Source organism: Suncus etruscus, chromosome 11, assembly GCF_024139225.1.
Source record: "Suncus etruscus isolate mSunEtr1 chromosome 11, mSunEtr1.pri.cur, whole genome shotgun sequence".
Classification (NCBI taxonomy): domain Eukaryota; kingdom Metazoa; phylum Chordata; class Mammalia; order Eulipotyphla; family Soricidae; genus Suncus; species Suncus etruscus.
In genome coordinates, this window is record NC_064858.1 from 61,193,915 (window position 1) to 61,216,321 (window position 22,407).

General features: G+C 43.5%; 2 non-coding genes and 1 pseudogene across 2 annotated transcripts; all 3 read right to left on the minus strand.

Moving 5' to 3' along the window:
• Positions 1–3,321: 3,321 nt before the first annotated feature.
• LOC126022313 (40S ribosomal protein S26-like) lies at positions 3,322–4,463 on the minus strand (annotated as a pseudogene).
• Positions 4,464–19,440: 14,977 nt separating this feature from the next.
• On the minus strand, positions 19,441–19,570 carry LOC126023069 (small nucleolar RNA SNORA66). The gene has a single exon (XR_007500286.1). It is a non-coding gene; the product is annotated as a small nucleolar RNA SNORA66 (small nucleolar RNA).
• Positions 19,571–21,751: 2,181 nt separating this feature from the next.
• LOC126023551 (U6 spliceosomal RNA) lies at positions 21,752–21,858 on the minus strand. The gene has a single exon (XR_007500666.1). It is a non-coding gene; the product is annotated as a U6 spliceosomal RNA (small nuclear RNA).
• Between the last annotated feature and the right edge of the window lie 549 nt (positions 21,859–22,407).

Genomic DNA, 22,407 nt, shown 5'->3' on the forward strand with positions numbered 1-22,407 from the left:
TACAACTTCCTTTATTTCAATTTGTAAACAACTGTCACACTTTCACAGAATTCCCTTTCCTTTTTTTTCTCCAATATTCATAATTCGTTTTTGCATAAAACACTATCCTCCACTTCCTCCAAGACAGACCAGCTTCCCAAGTAAGCAAGCAAGCTAGAAACCAGTACTGCAGTTCTAGGAGGGAAACTTGAAACTGCCCTCTGTCAATATGTAACTTTTAAATCGGCTCCATAGATTTTTTTCCATCTTTTGGATAAATAAAGTGCCATTACATACTGAAAGAAACCTTTAGTAAGTTTACCATGAACCATTGAGATTTTCACACTTCAAGCTATTGAATTAACAATATCTTGCACTCACAAAATTAACAATATTGTTTTAAAAAGTTAACCACAATAATTTCATTTCTTTTCTTTCTTTCTTTCTTTCTTTCTTTCTTTCTTTCTTTCTTTCTTTCTTTCTTTCTTTCTTTCTTTCTTTCTTTCTTTCTTTCTTTCTTTCTTTCTTTCTTTCTTTCTTTCTTTCTTTCTTTCTTTCTTTCTTTCTTTCTTTCTTTCTTTCTTTCTTTCTTTCTTTCTTTCTTTCTTTTTGTTTTTTGGGCCACACCCGATGGTGCTCAGGGGTTACTCCTGGCTATCTGCTCAGAAATAGCCCCTGACAGGCATGAAGGACCATATGGGTCACCGGGGTTCGAATCAACCACCTTAGGTCCTGGATTGGCTGCTTGCAAGGCAAACACCGCTGTGCTATCTCTCCAGCCCCTAATTTCTTTCTTTCTTTCTTTCTTTCTTTCTTTCTTTCTTTCTTTCTTTCTTTCTTTCTTTCTTTCTTTCTTTCTTTCTTTCTTTCTTTTTATTGTTGCCAAAGTGAATTACAAATCTTACACAGTGATATTTAAGGTACACAGTGACAATAAATGAGGGCCTTTCCACCACCAGTGTTGTCCTCCTTTCATCCCTGTTCCCAAGCATATATCCCTTATCTCCCTCCTTTATCTCCCAGAATGCTAGTGTAACTAAAAGCATATATGTTAACACTAATGTAAATCATTTTTTTTTACAGTTCCAGATATTTTTACTAGTGGTTTCTTAAAGGTTTAGAGTCAAATGAGCACTGTAAAAACAATGTTAGAGAGGCAATTATTGTTTGCATGGGCTCACCAAAGTATGGTATCTGGCCCCTAATTTCTAACATTATTTGTCCAATTCTTCATACTTAGAAACCTCTACAGTTAGAGAAAACCCATCCATTTGAAATTTAAAATAGCCACAATTTTTTTCGATAGTCTGTAACAAAGACTTAATAAATGTCCAAAGCTGAGGAATTTCTGAGCGGTGGGTGATAAAGGAGATAGAGAAAGAGCTTGACCATGAGCTTTCTTAGCCTATTCTCTGGAGAATTTTAAGTCCTTCAGGCCTGAGTTTCCAAAGTCTTTCAATGCCCAATTCATTTTTACCACCCAGAGCACCCCTTTTCTTGTCTCATCAGCAAAATTAGTCTTCTCTGGCTAACTCCCACGGTTGGAAAGGTAGGCTTCCCTTGTCTGCCTTTGTCTGCCATCTTCCCCATCCAGCCCAGACTGCCTACTTCCACACAAGCCCTTTCATTCTTGCAAAATATGCCAGCAGCCCAGAGAAGCATGCACCATGTCTCTGGCACACTGAGAGATGCCTTCTCCCAGAGACTCTCTGTGCCACTTCAGTGTGAATCTCATGGAGAGGCAGTATGGGGACTGACCTCCCTGGCTCCCTGAGACTTCCTCCCTTTATTTCTTGATTCCATCCTCCTCTTCTCTCTCCACACACATGTAGATAACCTCAATTGATCTTCCTCTGCTGCCCCCATCTAAAAATGGCAGGAAAGCAACTTAAGATTGATTGGAGGGGGGCTGGAGAGATAGCATGGAGGTAAGGCGTTTGCCTTTCATGCAGGAGGTCATCGGTTTGAACCCTGGTGTCCCATATGGTCCCCTGTGCCTGCCAGGAGCAATTTCTGAGCCTGGAGCCAGGAATAACCCTCTGAGCACTGCCGGATGTGACCCAAAAACCACACACACACAAAAAAAAGATTGATTGGAGGGGGCCGGAGAGATAACATGGAAGTAAGGCATTTTCCTTGCATGCAGAAGGACGGTAGTTCGAATCCCAGCATCCCATATGGTCCCCTGAGCCCGCCAGGATCGATTTCTGAGCATAGAGCCAGAAGCAACTCCTGAGCACCGCTGGGTGTGACCCCAAAACAAAACAAACAAACAAACAAACAAACAAAAGATTGTTTGGAGGGCCGGAGAGATAGCACAGCGGTAGGACGTTTACCTTGCATGTGTCTGATCCAGAACAGATTTGGGTTTGATTCCCAGCATTCCCTGAGCCTGCCAGGAGTGATTTCTGAGCACAGAGCCAGGAGTAACCCCTGAGTGCTGCTAGGTATAACCCCCTCAAAAAAAAAAAAAAAAAAAGATTGATTGGAAAAGTGGACCTCTTCAGGACAAATTTTTTTGTTTGTTTTTGGGCCACATCGGTGACACTCAGGGGTTCTCCTGGCTATGCACTCAGAAATCGCTCTTGGCTTGGGGAACAATATGGGATGAAGGGGGATCCAACCGTGGTCCATCCTAAGTTAGCGCGTGCAAGGCAAACCCCTACCGCTTGTGCCACTGCTCCGCCCCCATCTCCAGGACAAATTTAAGTCCTGACAGCTACTTTGAGAATTGTTCCGTATTTATGACCCCTCCCTTGCTTCACCCTGGTCTATCTGTCTCTAGGAGAGCAATTAATACCAGACTTGCAAATAGCATGGCAGACACAGAGACACTGGAGTGTGCCCCTGACACAAAGTCAAGACACACATAGACAGAAGTAGACAGAGATCAGCTGAGAATACTGACCTCAGCATACCCATCAGAGACCCCCCCAATTTCCATCAGGGACCCTAGAATTCCCATTGGGGTTTTTCAAGGAGTTGGGACGTCTCCCAAATTTCCAGCCAGTAACTCTTCCAGCACATCTGCCTAGGTTCTTTGCCGGCACTATACTAGAAGTCCTTTTACAGAACTACAGCTGACCTGGAATTACCATAGGGGGGTTTACAGATCTACACAAGTGTTTTACCTTACTTTGTACTCATGAATCACACCTGGTGGTGCTAGAGATCTAACCTGGTTTTGTCATTGCTCTAGCACTCTGACTTAAGTTCTTGACCTTGGGGGGGAAAAAAATAGACTGTGCTACTTCATAGTATCTGAGTAGTTGGATACAATTACAACCCTAGCAATATACACAACCCCACCATTATCTGAAACAGACACTCAGCATGCTATAGTAAGTATTAATTTCCATTTTATTTCCCCTCAGAGGACTTTGTCTTCAATTCTTAATGTTTTTAGCTGCTTTACATAGGTTTTGGTGGAGGTCTTGGGGCAGTACCCACAGGTCTGAACCTCAGTAGAGGTGTTCGGTCCTCGCCGGCCTTACGAGAGCAATTCCTTACTACCTTGCTGTGAATGGCACAATTCACACAGTGTGTAACTTCACATACAGCTTGGGAAGTACATGAGCATCGATGACGCTTGTTTTGAAAAAGTCCCTCATGGCAGCGTGCCACATTCCCACTCAGGAGAAGCACACACCAAATAGTGTAGTGTCCTCCTGAAAAGGAATTATTTGCCAAAAAGGCCCGCTTAGAGCAGTCAAAATCACTTGACCCTTTGCGTGGAGGGTTTGGCAATAATTCTAAATATGTGGCTGTAACTATCTCTCTCTTTATTTTAAACCTTTATTAGAAATCAGGCCTTAGTAATTTCTTCCTACAACAAAGGACAGTACTAATCCCGCCAAAAAATCTCCCACTTAATAGCTCCCTGTAATTTTTCCTACCTTGGCGCCTAAATTCAGGTTTTTCCATTACTTAGCTCAAAACAAAGTAATTTTCACTTCCCCCCCCCCAAACTCTGAAACATTCCTCTCTTCCAACTTCCCTGTTAATTACAAGCTCCCTTTTCACCTTCAGCATCAGCTCTTCATATGCTAATCTAGCCAGGGTCTTCCCTTTCTTTTCCCAGCCTCTTTGATGCCTAGAATTTGCATCTGCCTTCCTGCCTCTACCTTTTAAAAGCTGCCAGCTTAAAAAATAAAATTGTCTCTCGTTCCTTGTAAACGTGAGTCCCCATACTATCTGTGTGGTTTCATTCATTTCTACAATATATTTTCCGTTATTAGCCATTCCGCGTGCCCACCTTTTCCCGTGGAACTTTTCCCGAACTCCACGAAGGATTTGTTTGCAGGTGCTGTAGACTGCAAACAAAATTTGGCTCACAGCAGCAGCGGCCTCTACGATGTTCCTAATGACAAACTTCTTAATAGCTTTGTCCTTGGGCACATACCGGTCACAGTTGGTGCAGCGAATTGGCTGCATATGTCCAAGCCCTTTTTGGCTCACCCATTGTTCCTTCTTTTCTTGGTCATTTTGGAAGCAAAGACTCAAAAAAGCCTTAAAGTTGTTTATAAGTACCTTTTGGGGCAACATTTTAAGAGAAATTTAATCAAGGCTATATTTGCCTGAATTGATCCTTATATTTGGAAGTAAATGCTCAAATATATACATACAGCAGAAGGGAGACTCATATTTAGGCCAAATAAATGTTTGTAACTATGCTTGAGAAATATCACCCTCACTATCAGGGAAGTCTGGTCAACCATCTGCGCGGAGAAAGGGCCTCTCAGCAGGCCATCTGACAAGCTTTTTTTTTTTGTTTTTGTTTTTTGGGCCACACCCAGTGGTGCTCAGGGGTTACTCCTGGCTGTCTGCTCAGAAATAGCTCCTGGCAGGCACGGGGGACCATATGGGACACCGGGATTCGAACCAACCACCTTTGGTCTTGGATCGGCTGCTTGCAAGGCAAACACCGCTGTGCTATCTCTCCGGGCCCCCATCTGATAAGCTTTCTTTAGACCCAGGCTTCGACAATTGCCAGTTTATCTAACTCTCCTGGTACATGCCCTTGAAGTTTCTGGAACTGGCTGCCCCTGGCCCAGTCTCCACCCTCACAGTTTCAGCCAACCATGGTTTCCCATGTCCAAAGCAAAGCTAGGCCACAGAAGCAAAACAGCAGCAGTTAACTCTGAACCTACATTCCCCACTAACATCATGGTGCCTGGCCCTCTTACTTATTGCATTGTTTTGTTTTGTTTTGTTTTTTGGGGGCCACACCCGGCATTGCTCAGGGGTTACTCCTGGCTGTCTGCTCAGAAATAGCTTCTGGCAGGCACGGGGGACCATATGGGACACCGGGATTCGAACCAACCACCTTTGGTCCTGGATCGGCTGCTTGCAAGGCAAACACCACTGTGCTATCTCTCCGGGCCCTACTTATTGCATTGTTTGGGATAAATAGATCACAGAGAGTCTGACCAATAGGTGGCCTGGTGTTTAAATCACGTTTCGAAATGAAGTGTGTTTTGGCAGAGTGGCCAATGAAGTCTGTTGAGAAGATGCTTTTTTTTTTTTTTTAGTTTTTGGGTCACACTTCACAGCACTCAGGGTTACTCCTGGCTCTGCACTCAGAAATCACTCCTGGCTCAGGGGACCATATGGGATGCCAGGGATTTAAACCACCGTCTTGGACAGCTGCGTGCAAGGCAAACGCCTTACTGCTATGCTATCTCTCTGACCTCAAGAAGATGCTTTTTATGAGGAGAGTCTGGAGAAACAAAAGAGTGAGTCACAAGCATTCATGAGGGAACAGTCAATGCAAAGCCAGGACAGGAGCCTGTGGTTATGGATTAAATTGTAGGAAAGAAGCAGTGTGGCTGTAAACTAGGGGAGAATAGCAAAGGAGACCTGAGAGATATGGGCTTGGAGTGCCTCATGATGGACACTTAGGCACTCAGGTTTGCTCAGGGGAGATCTGGGAGAATGGAAGTTTGTATGCAGAGATATGATATGGATTTAACATGCTAGTTTCATTAGCCTAGGGAGGGCAGAGGGAACTGGTGCGCTTGGGCTAAAATGGGCAGATCATGGAGGGTGTTATAGGAAGACAGGTGGTAGTAGTAGCAGGGATGGCAAGTGATTTCTTTTGGGGGGGGCACAGCCAATGGTAGTTAGAGGTGACTCCAGACTTTGAGCTGAGGAATTACTCCTGGCAAACTAAGGGAACCATATGGAATGTTAGAGATTGAACCTAGGTCCACTTTGTGCAAGGTAAACGTCCTCCCCACTGTACTATCACTGTGGCCCCAAGAAATCTTATTTTTATATACTTCTAGCCTTTTCCTTATCTTTTATATATTTATGTATTTATTTATTTTTGGTTTATGGGTCATACTTGCTGTGCTCAGTGCTTACTCTTGTCCTCAGAGATCTTTCCTGGTGGATTAAACCAGGATTGGCAGCATACAAAACTTAACCCTTGTACTCTTTCTCTAGCCCCTAAACTTTTTATATTTAAGTTTTAACCCAAAAGTTAAATATTTGCTTTTAACTGAGAAAAAGATAATCACAATTGGAATTTTTGCTGGGAAAAAAAAAACCCACCCAATTATTTTAGCATGAAAATCTAGCTTTTTTTTTTTTTTTTTTTTAAATCTTTGAGAGTATCATTCCAGCTGAACCGAGAAGTGGGATCTTTTCTGTAGCTTTAAGAGATATTGGCTCGGGATTGGAGAGATGGCATGGATGGAGGCAAGGCGTTTGCCTTTCATGCAGAAGGTCATTGGTTCGAATCCTGGCATCCCATATGGTCCAGAGCCTGCCAGGAGCGATTTCTGAGCCTAGAGCCAGGAGTAACCCCTGAGTGCTGCCTGGCCGAAGCTGTTCCTAGGTTTCACTTGGCTTTCTTTCAGAGTCATTTTTAATCAGTTTGGGTGCAGTTTTTATTTGTTCTCTGCCTTTGAATACACACATAACTGGTGTTTTCCAAGAGCATTATTGGATGCTGGGAAAGGCAGGAAAGAGGCTTGCGCCAGGCCTAGATCAAAAGCAAGAGGGGCTGTAGCAACCCCACATCTGGGTAAAAGACAAGGTCACTACATCGCGGTTGGGACACACGCTCCTCAAGAGCAGGAAGCTCACAACTCAGAACAAAGCTAGATTTGGGGGGGGGTTCCCCCCAACATTGGTTTATCCACTGAAAAAAGGAAAAACCAAGTCCTGTAAGTTTTGGAAAATGACCCTTCGATGTAGGTTTTTTATTGCTCGCTACTGCCAAAAGGACAACCCCACTCTAAGGTAGGGGAGCAACTTTGCTTTATTTGGGGGGACGGGGCTACACGCTAATGTTCAGAGCTGTGCTCAGGGATCATTCCTGGCGGGGCTCTGAGACATGGGACAGAATCCAGATCAGTCCCTTGGAAGGGGCATGATTTAACCCCTGTAATATCCCTGCAGCCCAATGTATTTGGTTTTTTTGTTTTTCTGTTTTGTTTTGTTTTGTTTTGTTTTGTTCGAGGACCACATCAAGGAGCAAATCCTCCCCGCCAGATGAGGGGCGTGCACTGCCGGAACGCCCCCAAACTTTCCCAGTCCCTTGAACTGTCTCTGGCTCCACGCAGCTGCTATTCTGGTCCTGTTTACGTTCTGGAGGAGGCGAGTGGGAGCAGAAGGTGGTTTGTGAAAGGAGGATCGAGGGGGTCACCCGGTCGGGTGTCTGTGGCCCGACTTCAGATTAAAACGCGAAGTGTGCGCCGGCCTCCCGCGTCCTGGGCTGGGCGAGGGAGTTCCCTGGGTCCAGGCGGTGCAAACCTGATGCGTGGTGCGAACCTTCCGCTCAAATGGGGAAGAAACGCAGCCACAGCCACTGGAAAGAGGAGGCTGGGGTTCGCCTGAGGCTCCCTGCTCCTCTTCGCGGGTGCACCTTACGGTGAAACGGACGGACGCGCGAGTCGTGGGGCGCGGGGCTCCCCGCTGCGGCCGGGAGGGGGCGCGCGCTCCCCGTTGGCCGCCGCCGGGCCATGGGCTGCACCAAGAGCAAAAAGGAGGCGGCGGGCGGGGGCCGCGGTTCGCCAGGTACGATTTTGGGGTGCGGGGCCGCCGCGAGACCGGGTGCCAGGGCCTCCCAACAGTCCCGTGGCCTCTCACGATGAGGCCCCAGAGCCAGGCCGCCCTTCGCCGACGTTGGGAGCCCAACGACGTGGACAGTCGAGGCCGCTGTGGGGAGGCCTGGGGGAACCGAGGGCGGAGGAGACCCAAAGGATTTCTGAGGTCATCTGGAGGCAACCGGGAGCCAGGGTTTGCGCTGGCCACTGAGCTGTACTCCACGCCCCGTCAAGTCTCTCGCGTTTGAGTGCCGCCCCCAAGTGGGCCTGGCTCCCACTTAGATCCTCTTTCTTCATCCAGAACCATCCGCAACTCGTGACCCGGCCCCACCCGCTGAATCTCAGGGTTCCCCACTCACGCACACCCTTTATCCTTTCGGGACTTGCGGGAGCCCCACTCTCCACTCAGGGATCCCCGCAACTCACAGTAAAGTTTATCCCCACAAACCAGAGCTCCGGGCAAGTCTTATTTATCCTGGGCTCTGATTGAACTATCCTACAGCAGGAAGGGCACGCAAGATCCAGATTCGATTCCCAGCACCCCATATGGTCCCCCAAGCCCCGACTATGAGTGATTTCTGAGTGCAGAAGCCAGCAGTAACCCCTGAGCATCTCCAGGTGTGCTTCCCTCAAATCCCCCCAAAATTAAAAATAAAAATGTACCTTAAAATTATTTATTTTTAAGCATGGTGAGTCTCTTGGGTTCATCGTTCAAATCACAGAATGGATGAGATCTCTGGGTTTATCTTCACCCCATTTGCAGAGAGGGGAGACCTGAGGCATAGAGAGGTCATGATATGTTTTCAAAGTCACACACCTAATCAGGTTAGTGACCATCACCCACCCCAATTCATGTCAGTTGCACCTCCATTTTTTACAGGTGTGAACAGGGATTGTGAATGAGTAATAGGCCCCTTCCACGGGATTGTTGGTCAGTACCAGTTTTTGTTTTGTTTTGTTTGGGTTTGAGGCCACACCCAGGGAGTCTTAAGGTTTACTCCTGGCTCTGCACTCTGGAATTACTCTTGGGGGGTGCTTGGGCCCATCTGAGATGTCCAGGATGGAATCTCAGTCAGCTGCATTCAAAGCAAGTGCCCTCCCAATGTACTAGGGCCGCCGTCCTGTTTTGTTTTATTGGAAATGGAAGAAACAACACACCTGGTGGTGTTTAAGAATCACGGGTCCGTATGTGGTGTTGTCCATGGAACTGGAGTCCTTACCCTCTGTCTTCTCTTTCTGGCTGGGCTTTGCTCAGTTTACCTCTTGAGGCAGCATCATTAGACTCAAAGAAAGGAATGACCAAGCTTGGCCTGGGAGAAAACTTCCTTGGAACTTGGGCATATAGATCGAGAGTATCTTGTTCGAGGACAGTGGCAGATTGATCACCTCACACACACCCTAGATTCCTACCCATTTCTTCTCTCTTCTCCAGCCTCTTGATGCCTGTAAAGCCACCCTTGGCCATGGGCACTGCTAGATCAGGATGTTGGAATCATATGATGCACATTTGCCTTTTGTGTGCCCTATACAAAATGTTTTCAGCATCGCTGTACTACCATTTACTATCTTCCATCACAGCCACCTTTCAAAGTACCTTTCCATACATTCGCAGTGCAGCTTACATAGTTTCTACAAACTGCATCCCCAAAAGCCAGGAAACAGCTTGGGAAGCACTATGGACAGAGCTTTAGCAGTCCTTGATCATGGCTGGGTGTGTCCTGTAACTCCCTTATTGTATTACTTAGGTGCCCCCATCCATGCAAATAAATAAAATATTCTTTCACATATAGCCTGTGAATATCTAAAAGTGATTTTTAATTTTTTAATTAAAATATTTTTTATTTTTTAATTTTGGGCCACACTTGGCAGTGTTTGGAGTTACTCCTGGCTCTGCTCCAACCATATAGGATGCTGAGGATCAAACCTGGGAAGGCCACGTGCAAGGCAAACATCCTACCCACTGAGTTTTCACTCTGGTCCCTAGAAGCGATTTTTCTTGAGTCATCTCCAGGATCTGAACACCAAACCAAATAAAATGCTGGACCACATGATCTCTTGTTCCCTTGCGATGGGACATTATGTGATTGGGTTTCAAGACACGGACTTGTGCAATGAGTAGCCAGCATCCGGCCCCATAAAGAAGAATGTAATGAAGAAGAATGTTTGGCTGGATGACTCATCAGCCATGCAGCTATTGTTTCTCAGGCACTTGGAACTCAGGAGCAGGAGGGAATGAGACCTGATCTGAGCGCCTGAACAGTCTTGGGGGAACTGGGAAGAGCAGTGTCATTTTGTGTCAGCTTAAAAGCAGATGCGTTCAAGGTGCTCGGAAGAATGGTGGAGTACATAACCTTTAGTTTAGATTTTTTTTTTTGTTTTTTCAGGCCACACCTGTTTGATGCTCAGAGGTTACTTTTGGCTAAGTGCTCAAAAATTGCCCCTGACTTGGGGGACCATATGGGATGCTGGGGGATCAAACCGCGGTCGGGATCTTTCCTTGGCTAGCACTTGCAAGGCAGACACCTTACCTCTAGCGCCACCTCGCCGACCCCTAGTTTAGATTTTAATTTGTACTTTTTATTCTTTTTGTTTGTTTGTTTGTTTGTTTTGTTTGTTTTTGGGACACACCCGGCGGTGCTCAGGGGTTATTCCTGGCTGTCTGCTCAGAAATAGTTCCTGGCAGGCACGGGGGACCATATGGGACACCGGGATTCGAACCAACCACCTTTGGTCCTGGATCAGCTGCTTGCAAGGCAAACGCCGCTGTGCTATCTCTCCGGGCCCACTTTTTATTTTTTTTGTTGAACGTAGATTCTAATTTTTTTTCTTCTGCAACACGTATTATTTTCTACTTTGTTTTTATCTCCACTGGGTCTTTAAAGACTAGGAATATTCATGACCCTTACTGTTTTTCCCATGTCCTTGGCACGCTACCTTACTGAGCATTTATTGAGTGAATCCATATGGCAAAGAATACTTACTTGTAAGTGAAGAGTTATCTGAAAGCCTGAGTTAGAAATGAACAACTCCTCCAAGTCTGACCCTAAGATCAGATATAAGAGAATGATTTTTCTTTTTTGTTTATTTTGTTATTTGGGGTCATACCTAACCAGCACAGGACTGAGTTCCCTGTCTCTGAGTTCTGGCAGGGCTTGGGGGAACCATATAGGGTATGAGCCTGGGTTGGTTATGTACAAGGCAGATGCCCACCGTCCTTGTACTATTGCCCAGGTCCCAATAAGAGAATTATTTCTCTGGACCAGAGCAATAGCACAGCGGTAAGGTGTTTGCCTTGCATGCAACCAACACAGGATGAATGGCAATTTGAATCCCAGCATCCCATATGGTCCCCTGAACCTGCCAGAGGTGATGTCTGAGCACAGAGACAGAAATAACCCCTGAGTGCCGCAGGTGTGACCCCAAAACCAAAAAAAAAAAAAAAAAAAAAAAAAAGAATGATTTTTCTAAGACAGTGTGGCTGTGTAAAATAGAAGGTCTTTTTCTTGGCCTCTCCCCCAGACCTGATCTCAAGGGGTTGGGATAGGAATTTTGGTTGGTGGCTTGGTCAGCCTCTCAGAACCTAATCTGCAAATCCTGAGATTTGGTATCAGATATGGGTATCAGAATACTGTTTTCCTTGGTTTCAGCCTGAAGCCTGGGTGGATGTAGTTGCTTTAGATTACTGAGACAGATAAGGTGAGTGAGAAATGGCAAGGGGAAATTGGAAACTTAGTATAAAACCAAATCAAAGATCATCTGACATGCTAGGAGTCTGCAATCAGAAGTGAATATTGCATGATTTTGGAGATAGTAAGAGGAACAGGCTTTTGGTTCATAGCCTGATAATTAAAACAAAAGTCCTTGGACCTTCCCCCTTGAATATTCTTTGTATTTACTATGGACTGAGTAAGGTTTTTGAAGTCTATTTTGGATTTGCAGTTGAATTAAGTTATTGAAAGAAAAAGTATGTATGTATGTAGCCTCCCCTCTTTAAAATTTCCTCATAAAAATAATTTCCTCATTGATTAACATGGAATATTTTATGCACATTTCTTCTGTTCAGCTTTGCGGGTGGAGATGAGTCTAGGGAGACCAGAGGGTTGTAAATCTCTTTCACTAACTACTGCTTGAGTTGGAGACAGCAGTGACATTCTGCCTTCAGTGCTGAGAATGCCCCTAGTCTACAGCCAGTTTTGGATGAGCACAAGAAGCCTCTTGTGGCACACATGATGACTTTTGAGCTCAAGCACAGACACACTCTGGGAGCTGAGCAGAGGATGGAAGTCAATCTTGAGCAGTTTCTCATCTCCATCTGCCTCCCTTTCTACCGCATTTCCTTCCTGAATCCCCCTCTTCCCTATCCTATTAGCTGACCCCTTAATCTCAGACCTCCCAGGTCCTTCCTTGGTGTGGTCCTTCCTTTTTCACCCTTGGAATAGCCTTGGGGCCCCCAGCTGAGAAATGTTGATGTAAACTGGGAAACCATTTGCTCTTGTTCATTTTGGAACCACACCTGGAAATGTTCAGGGCTTACTCCTCACTCTGTGCTCAGTGGTCAGCCTTGGCAGGGCTTGAGGGTCCTTGGAATTTGGGGTGCTGGGATTTAAACCCAGGTCGAATGTGTGCAAGGCAAACTTCCAACTGCTACCCTATCACTCTGCCACCAAAAAAGGTCTATTCTGAAATGTTGGAGGACACAGGGATTGATACTCAAAGCAGAAGCAGTCAAGAGAATGAGGGAGGCAGGCAGATAGTGGGGAGAGAGGCAGATTGGGAGAGAAGGGTGGACTGGGATGGACAATGGAGGCTGCTCAGTAGGAAAACAAATCTAAATCATACTAGACTGGTGGATCTTTCCTGAGAAACTAGGAATTCCATCTTTTTAGAGTTTTTGTGATCACTTCCACCTCATAAATGTCAGGAGCAATTCTATCACATAAAACAAAACCCATAACTCAAGATAGAATTGTAGGTGATTGCCAACATGCAGAATGAAGTCAGGCCTGCTCCTTAAAAAGAATAACTAAAAGATGGCGCCTTTGGAATGCAAAGGAGAATGACCATTTTTTCTTGGAGAAAGGTAGTTTTCTGTGGGGGACAGATTGAGCTATGAAGACTGGGGTGGGAGTGTGGTGTTCAAGAATCTAAAATTTTGGGGTTTGGGTACAAAAATACAATGAACAGATAGTGTATATATTATATGTAGTATATATTATACATGGTGTACAATTAAACTAATCAATATGTGAACATTCAGGGGTAATGTTGATTTAAGGAGAATTCAAGAAGCAGAGGCCAACAGGACTAGAGAATTGCCCAGTTGGCTTGTTAGTAGTTATACAAAGGAACCAGAATGTAAGCTTTGATATAACCTGGACATTAAGGAATATGCTAACACAGGACTCCAGTGTTTGGCACAAATGAAATAATAACTAGTAAAGTCAAACGCAGGTAGAACTGAGGAATCTCTTGAGTTGTGCCTGGTCAGTGGTGCCTCAGTATGACACTGAAATGACATTGTCTTCCTTTCTTTCTGGGTTTCAAATACGTTTCTCAAGCCTGAGATTTTTGCACAGTGGTTTTGTTTGCTTTGGGATTCTTGCTCACTTTTTCAGTACTTTTTCAGTCTACTTAGTTTCCTCAAATATGTTGTCCAAATCCCATGCCTTTTCCAAGTGAATGCAGCAGACTGTATCAGGTTTAAAGCTCATTTTATTAAATGCTGGAGCACAAATATTTGCGCAGGTTATCATGTTTAAGACAGGACAAGAAATCTTAACTAATGACACAAGACTAAAGTACTCCTCTTCCTTATATGTTCTCAGTGGGATTAAGGAAGAAGTGAAAGAATTAGAAGCCCGTGAGCAGCTCCTCATCCCGAATCATTCCTGTTAGAGATGTAATAGCTGTCTAACCACTCTTGGTATGGGCTGAGCAACAAGTAAGGTTTCCAGGACCCCTTTGCTAGAAAGTTCCTTGGTGTTTCCTGGTTGTGATTTCATCTGATGAACTGGCAATGAGGGTGGCACCAGTTTGATCTGGCTGCACAAGAACAGTCAGAGCCATCTTAGTGGAGCTGAGTGGGGGCCAGGCACTCTGCTGTTCTAGGAACTGGAGGTTTGGGAGCTGTGAGGAAAGAAGAGGAAGCTTGAGTTCCTGTGACTGGCAGCTGGTTTTCAGAGACAGCAGCCCAGGTTTACAATAAATAGCCCAATACCTGTTTATTGTATTCAGGAAGCAACAACTGCAGAACAAAACTAGATCAGTTTCCTGGCTTTTATTGGGGTGGGTGCACTGTGTGGAAAGGGCCAAGGGGCTAGATCTTAAGGGAATGGGGGGATCTCGTCATGTTGTAGAGACTTTGGTTTGATTGTTAACTATTGGTGAATTTTCTTTTAAGAGCCAATGACCATTATTTTACCTACCCTTTTCTCTCATGTTTCACATCATATTACCCTGTTCTAGCACCTTCCCCTGCTCACCACATGCATCTGTTCTTGAATGCTGAGAAACAACTCTTAGGCATTCAAGGCACTTTTTGAAATGGCAGCTCTCGGGTTTCCCCAGTACACTTAGGTCTGCCCTTTGTGGCTCTTCCCATTTCTCTTCCCTGGATATAGATGTTATAGGCAATTCAGTTACAAGATTGACTTTCTTGGGCATGTCTCGTTCATAGTTAAATTTCTTGATTGGGATGATGCATATAACACTTAGTAGATGCTCAGTGAATATCTGAAAGAAAGCAGTTCTTATTAATTCCCCTGTCTATCTCTGTCTCTCTCTTACAGGTGATCAGTCCTTAAGTTTCTTTTTCCTCTTGGAAACACCTTTGATCTATCTTTTCTTTCCTTGGAATCTTTGAAATTTTACAAATGTGACATTACAAAAAAGTAATGTTTTGGTAGGGGGAGATTTAGGCCACATCCAGCTGTGCTCAGGAACTGTTCCTGGCTTTGAGCTCAGGGATCACTCTTGATTATGCTTGCGTGACTGCATGAGGTGCTGGGAACATGTGTCAGCCACCATCCTGGGAACTGAAGGGGATGGGAACATGTGTCAGCAAGGCAATAGCCTCAACATCTACTACTTCTTTGGCTCCTAAAAAGCAACAATTTCCTAAGAGAGTGAGAATGGAAAATTTGTTTTTGTTGTTGCTTCATAGAAAGGGGGATAGCTCCTCCCAATGTCTGACAAATGAGTGATTACACTTACTCACCCAACTCTATTAATTATACTTTAGCTGTCAGAAATTGGTGTTGAGTTGGGGAGATGAGTGAACATGCCATTCTTGGGTAGTTGATTTTCTAGAAAATGCACAACTTCAAAGGCTTTTGACGAAGATTTACAATGTTTATCATTAAGAATCAGGCAGGAGCATATTTTGCATACATTAAATCATTTAAAGGATGTAGCAACCTGATGAGGAAGCTAAGGCAAGGGGAGGGCAAGGCGGTCTAACTAGTAAGGAAGTGGTGGAGCCAGGATTATCATCAAAATGCCAGTCAGTGTGCATAGCCTGTGTCATGCAGCCTGACTTTATAGATGAGCCATTTTATCCTAATGAGAACTGCCTCCTTCCAGTCCCATATAAGGCATGGTAGACATTATGTTCTCTTGAAATGTGTGGTTTAATTAAAACCAAAAAAGTGGATTCTGGAAAACAGTGGAAATATGGGCAGATCTAAATCAAATATTAGTCCTACCAATCATGACCAGAGCCAGAAATGGCTCCATAGGTCACTTAGGGAGAATGGAAGAGAAAGAAACGTTTAGAAGAATAAAGTTCTAGTTCCTTTGGAACTAACTGGTTGTGTGATCTTTTTGTTTGTTTGTTTTTTGGGCCACACCTCGCAGTGCTGAGGGGTTACTCCTGGCTCTGTGCTCAGAAATTGCTCCTGGCAAGCTTGGGGGACCATATGTGATGCTGGGAATCGTACCCAGGTTGGTCCTGGGTCGGCCATGTGCAAGGCAAACACCCTACCACTATGCTATCTCTCCAGCCCTGGTTGTGTAATCTTAGACAAGTTTATGAGCTCTTGACTGGGCCTTGGTTTTCTTCATTTTCAGAATAAAAAGCTGTGATAAACAGTCAATCCTTCTCAGCTCCAAAATCTCATTCTGTCTCCCAGAGATCATAAATAGCAAGTCTCCACAAGTATAGACAACAGAATCATTAAAATTAAAATGCTTTGTAGGATTCCATAATATACAAAGTAATTTTGAAGACCTTATCTAGAATATGATTCCCTCCCCACTACCCTCCACCCCCACTGTGGTCTTGGCTCCTGGAATGCATACCTGAATAACTACTAAGACTTTTTTAAACTCATCCATTTTATTTTGTGTGGGGAATTTGGCAGCTCCTGAGATAGCAGGAAAATACTTGCTTGAAAGTAATAAAAAGTTTGAAACCAAAATAGTGTCTTAATTACATTTGGAAAAATGACATTGAGGAATTTATGTACGTTCCTGTACACAGCTAAAACTAGTTCTTCAAAAGGAATGAGCCAGAAGTTTGCATCCTCTTATACATAGAAGCTCTTGACTGCAGTTTTGTCTTTTATTTTATAACAGTCACATAAGTTATGAATGTATTTTGGGCTCGGAGCGATAGCACAGCGGCGTTTGCCTTGCAAGCAGCCGATCCAGGACCAAAGGTGGTTGGTTCGAATCCCGGTGTCCCATATGGTCCCCCATGCCTGCCAGGAGCTATTTCTGAGCAGACAGCCAGGAGTAACCCCTGAGCAATGCCGGATGTGGCCCCCCCCCAAAACAAAAACAAAAACAAAAAAAAGAATGTATTTTGGAATATTTGTTTTAATTTGATTTTTTAAATTTTCAAGTAAAATAGACTTCTGGGGTGTTGGTTTTATTAATCTAGGCACAGGATTACTCAATCAGAAAACCTAATGTTTCCTTTATCCCCTCAAACCTCTTAATGTTTCCCATGGTGATTAACATCTACTTCGAATCCTGGCATCCCATATGGTCCCCCGAGCCTGCCAGGAGCAATTTCTGAGCCGAGAGCCAGGAGTAACCCTTGAGCACTGCCGGGTGTGACCCCCCCCAAAAAAAATCTTACTCTTTTATTTCTAGATTAGATGTTTAGATTGATTGTATTTTATTATGTGCTTGTCTTTTTCCTTCCTGTATCCTTTTTGTGTCTATATACATGTGAAAAATTTGTGGAATCTGGTGCCTCTAAATACCTCCACTTTATGTAGTTTTTTAAAGAACTGGGTTTTTAAAAAAAATATCAGGGCTTTGGAATGAATGTGACTTAGTGATAGAGCCATTCATGTGTGCAATCCAAGGTTCTCTCTCTCTCATGTGTGTGTGTGTATATATATGTATAAATATATATATATATATATATATATATACACATTTAGAAGGTTTCTTTTTCCAGAACCGGAGCGGTGTCGCAGCAGTAGGGCATTTGCTTTGCATGCGCTGACCTAGGACAGACCGCGGTTCCATCCCCCTGGCTTCCCATATGGTCCCCCAATCTAGGAGTGATTTCTGAGTGCATATCCAGGAGTAACTCTGAGCGTCACTGAGTGTGACCCAAAAACCAAAACAAAAACCAAAAAAAAAGTTTCCTTTCCCTTACATACAACCTTTATAAAACATTTTTATAAAGATGATATGTAAGGGGGCCAGAGTGATAGGAGAGGGGTTGTGTGTTTGCCTTGCATGCAGAGAACCCGGGACAGACCTGGGTTCAATTCCCGGCATCCCATATGGTCCCACTTGTCTGCCAGGAGTGATTTCTGAGCACAGAGCCAGGGGTAACCCCTGAGTACCGCCAGGTGTGGCCCCCACGAAAAGTGATATGTAAGGAAGCCTTCTAAATGTAAATATATGGAAACATTTTTATATATGTAAAGAAATATGTATTTATATAATATTTATATTTTTATATATTTATATATTCATTCCTATAATAGCATTCTGTACTTCTGATTAAAATAAATTCCACAGTATTACCTTTAAATGATTTTGTTTGTTTGTTTGTTTTTGGGCCACACCGGCATTGCTCAGGGGTTACTCCTGGCTGTGTGCTCAGAAATAGCTCCTGGCAGGCACGGGGGACCATATGGGACACCGGGATTCGAACCAACCACCTCTGGTCCTGGATCGGCTGCTTGCAAGGCAAACACCGCTGTGCTATCTCTCCGGGCCCTTTAAAAGATTTTCTTACCTTATTAGCAACACCAATATTAACTTTCTCAGCTGGGTGTTTCCTTAGTAAACCTTTCCAAGTTTTTTGTGGTAAATCTGCATGGTAATCTTTGGGATGAGTGATCCAGTAAACCACAAGTAACCTCACCCTCACCCTCACACAAGAGTCAGCTTCTAGTCACAACACACTTGAACTTCAAGCAAAGTTCCTCTCAACCTAAATAAGTTCATAAAATGTTCTTGGGGGAATGAGATATTTTCATTCCAGCATGTACCTTCAGGCTCACATAGTCACTGTATCCTGGTTAGGACTTAAAATTTTATTAGAAATTTTTGGGGTGAAGCAAGTGGAAAATTCCTTATAAGCTAGGAACCCTACCACAACTCAAGCTTTAATTTTAACCTTCACATGAAGCTTTTTCAAAAGAGACTCAGGAAGGAGAGCTTTTAAGCAGGATATTGTAGGTCTTTTTATAGCAACTTGCCTCCAACATAATTAGTACTTCATGACAAGTTCTTTATAAGAACTAAAACCTCCTTCTAAAGTTAAAAACTAGTTCCTAGAGTGCTGGACAGTTTAAAGGACACTAATTGTGTGTATAGTGCCCTGAGGACTGCTGGTAGTGATCTTGAGCACCAAGCCAAGCAGCCTCCAACCACTTCCAGGTGTGATACAACCCCTATTCCCAATATCCAGTTTCCTAGAATTTTATTTCAATTTTGTAAATAAGTGTGATTAAAAACAAAAATATTCAACATTGGAGAGTCATCACCATGATCTACTAGGAGTATTTAGTTTTCCTTGTGTTTCCACAAATGCTCCTGTTTTCTTTTTCCCTACAGGCCTCAGATCTTGAAGACTTAGAAATAATACAAACCATATATCATTATCTTGACTACTTCACTTTATAAATCTCATTATGCTTCCTATTTAAGCTTCCCTATTCTTGGGTCTTTTATGGAATATGATGGAGGCTTGTCAGACCCAAGTGTAACCCATGTAACTTGTGGTTTGAGTAAAATATTATTCTTCATTACATGCTTATCTGTGCTCAGGATTTATTTGTGGCTCTGTGCTCAGAGATTACTTTGGGTGATCTCAGGGGACCATATGGGGTGTTGAGGATTGAACCTAGGTCAGCCTTGTGCAAGGTAAACACCCTATTATACTATAGCTCTATCCCCCAATATGTTTTTTTTGTTTTTATTTTGTTTTGTTTTGTTTTATCCTGTACTAGAACAGCAGCCTCAGTACGCTCTGAAATTAATCCATTTCTATCACTGCAATTACTTTATCAAACCTGATTTTCCTCATCTGTGCAACATTATGCAGTTAGTGATCGAGTCTGCACTAAAATACTGTATTCTTTGTTTTTAGGGTTTGTTTTTGTTTTTGTTTTGGGGCCATACTCTGTGGTGCTCAGGGGTTACTCCTGGCTTTGCACTCAGGAATTGCTTCTGGCAGGCTTGAAGGACCATATGGGATGCCAGGAATCAAACCCGAGTTCATTGGGGTTGGCTGCGTGCAAGGTAAATGCCCTACCTCTGTGCTATGACTCTGTTTTTGATTATTTGTTTGTTTGTTTGTCTTTAAAGAGAGCTAGGTGCTTACCTTGCATTTAGCCAAGTCTTTTAGATCCCAGCACCACATATTGATATCACAAGCACTGCTGGAAGCAACCACTAAGCACCAAATCAGAAATATCCCTTAAGCACTGCCTGGCATGGCTCACCACCACCCCTCTCCAAAAAAACATCTGACCCCAATGATTTGTTTTTAAAACTTTTGCCCTTGAATTGAACGAAAAATTTCTTGATGACCTCTGGAATCTGTAAAAGTTCTTGATTTCTTCTGACCGCTTATAGCTTGGACGCTATTAACCTTGTCCAGCAGAACGAAAACTTGTACACAGCAAACCTGCACACCAGAAAAAGATGCAGCAGGCAAAATGAAGTGCTGTAAAACTTTGTACTCTATGCTTGAAGTGATCACATCACTTATTCATGGCCAAAGTTCAAGTTGTAAAAGGTAGCAGTTTCAGTCTGTTTTTTCGCTTCCCATGGGGCCAGTCCTCTGCCTGTCTCCTCTGGACTTTCCGCCGCCTGATCTTCCTGCTTTGAAGTTCCCAAGTCCTTAGTAAAATTCTCTCCCTTGATCTGAAAAGACTAAAAGGACAAATCAGTCAGCTCTCCTCACCATCTGCTGGATTTGGATTCGTTTGCATGACCAAAGAGAAACTGGCCTTTGTTGCTTCAGTCAATGTGTAGGACAAGAAAGCAGGGAATAGGGATCGATCTGTTCCTTAGTAGAATCATTGTCTTCTACTTATTTTTCCCTGCATTTTTTGTCTTATGCCCTGGACTAAAAGACTGTCTCATTTCAGTTGATATGCAGGTGTGGAGGATATCTGTTGGAGAATTTGTGTTCATTTAAGGTTTCAAAGATCTCTTTGTAATCTCAGATAAGACTTTTAGCTCCTATGGGAACCCCACTTTTCACATATTCTTTTTAAATCTTCAAAATAAAACCTCTTAAGTTTGGAGTGTTCCAGCTTTTGTTCTCAGGATCCCTTTTGTCTTATAGGCTGTTATAGACTCTAACAGTGTAAAGTCACAGACCATCTTATTAGGTAGAAAGTTTTGACCTTAGGCATTTTGACATTAATTTTTCCAATTCACAAGCATTACTATTTTCCATTTCTCTGTGTACTTGTCCATTTATCTTAATGGATAAGTCATCTTGCATGAAATATTTTTTAAAAAGGATATTTAATATGTTGTGACAGATACTACATTTGTGATTATCTGAGACTGGGTTAAAAGATGAGAAAATGAATGTAAAATGGACAAGAAAGCTTTGGGGAATGTTAGAAATGTGGAAGTGTTCTACATCTAGATTGTTGTGGTTATAAGGAAAATGCATTGTCAAAAATCAACTGAGGGGCCGGCGTGGTGGCGCTAGAGGTAAGGTGTCTGCCTTGCCAGCACTAGCCTAGGATAGACTGCGGTTCGATCCCCGGCATCCCATATGGTCCCCCCAAGCCAGGGGCAATTTCTGAGCGCATAGCCAAGAGTAACTCCTGAGTGTCACTGGGTGTGGCCCAAAAACAAACAAAAAATCAACTGAATATTTTAAATACATTTTATCATATATATTAAAAAATAAGAAAGTTTTGATTGTGCGACTTCCAAAAGGTGGCCTGCCACATTTTGAGAGCCTCTAGTCCAGGAAATTTGTTGATGTCGTTTCAGAGAAGTCACTGGGATTTTGTCTGAACAGGACAAATAAATAAGTTTAGTCCCAGGGACTCCTAATTATCTACAGACCGAAATACTCAGAGCTCACTGGCTATCCAGCTTGCTTATAAGCTCTAATTAAAACTTAAAAAAATTTTTTTTGCTTCAAGGTCTAAATAAAGCTCATATGTTTCAATTTTTTGTTTGTTTTTGTTTTTTGTTTTTGTGTCACAACTAGCAGCGCTCAAGAGTTACTCCTGGCAGATTTAAACTTTTTTTAAAGTTCTTTTTTTTTTTTTAATATGGAACGCTTCACGAATTTGTGTGTCATCCTTGAGCAGGGGCCATACTAATCATCTCTGTATCGTTCCAATTTTAGTATATGTGCTGCCGAAGTGAGCACTTTTTTTTTTTTTTTTTTTTTTTTTTTTTTGGTTTTTGGGCCACACCCGGCGGTGCTCAGGGGTTACTCCTGGCTGTGTGCTCAGAAATAGCTCCTGGCAGGCATGGGGGACCATATGGGACACCGGGATTCGAACCAACCACCTTAGGTCCTGGATCGGCTGCTTGCAAGGCAAATGCCGCTGTGCTATCTCTCTGGGCCCAGCGAGCACTTTTTTTTTTAAAGTTCTAATAAGAGAAAAGGAAAGCTAGCATAAGTCAATGGTAGGAAGCTTGCCACAAAAGGCAGATAGTGCAGCTAAGAATAGAGAAGGTTCTACTATGAAAAGGACATGCATGGGGCCAGAGAGATAGCACAGCTGTAGGGCATTTGCCTTGCTCACAGTCAATCCAGGATGGATGGAGGTTTGAATCCCGGTATCCCATACAGTCCCCTGTGCCTGCCAGGAGCGATTTCTGAGTTCAGAGCCAGGAGTAACCCCTGAGCACCGCAGGGTGTGACCCAAAACTCAAAACCCACCCCCCCCCCAAAAAAAAGAAAGAAAGAAAG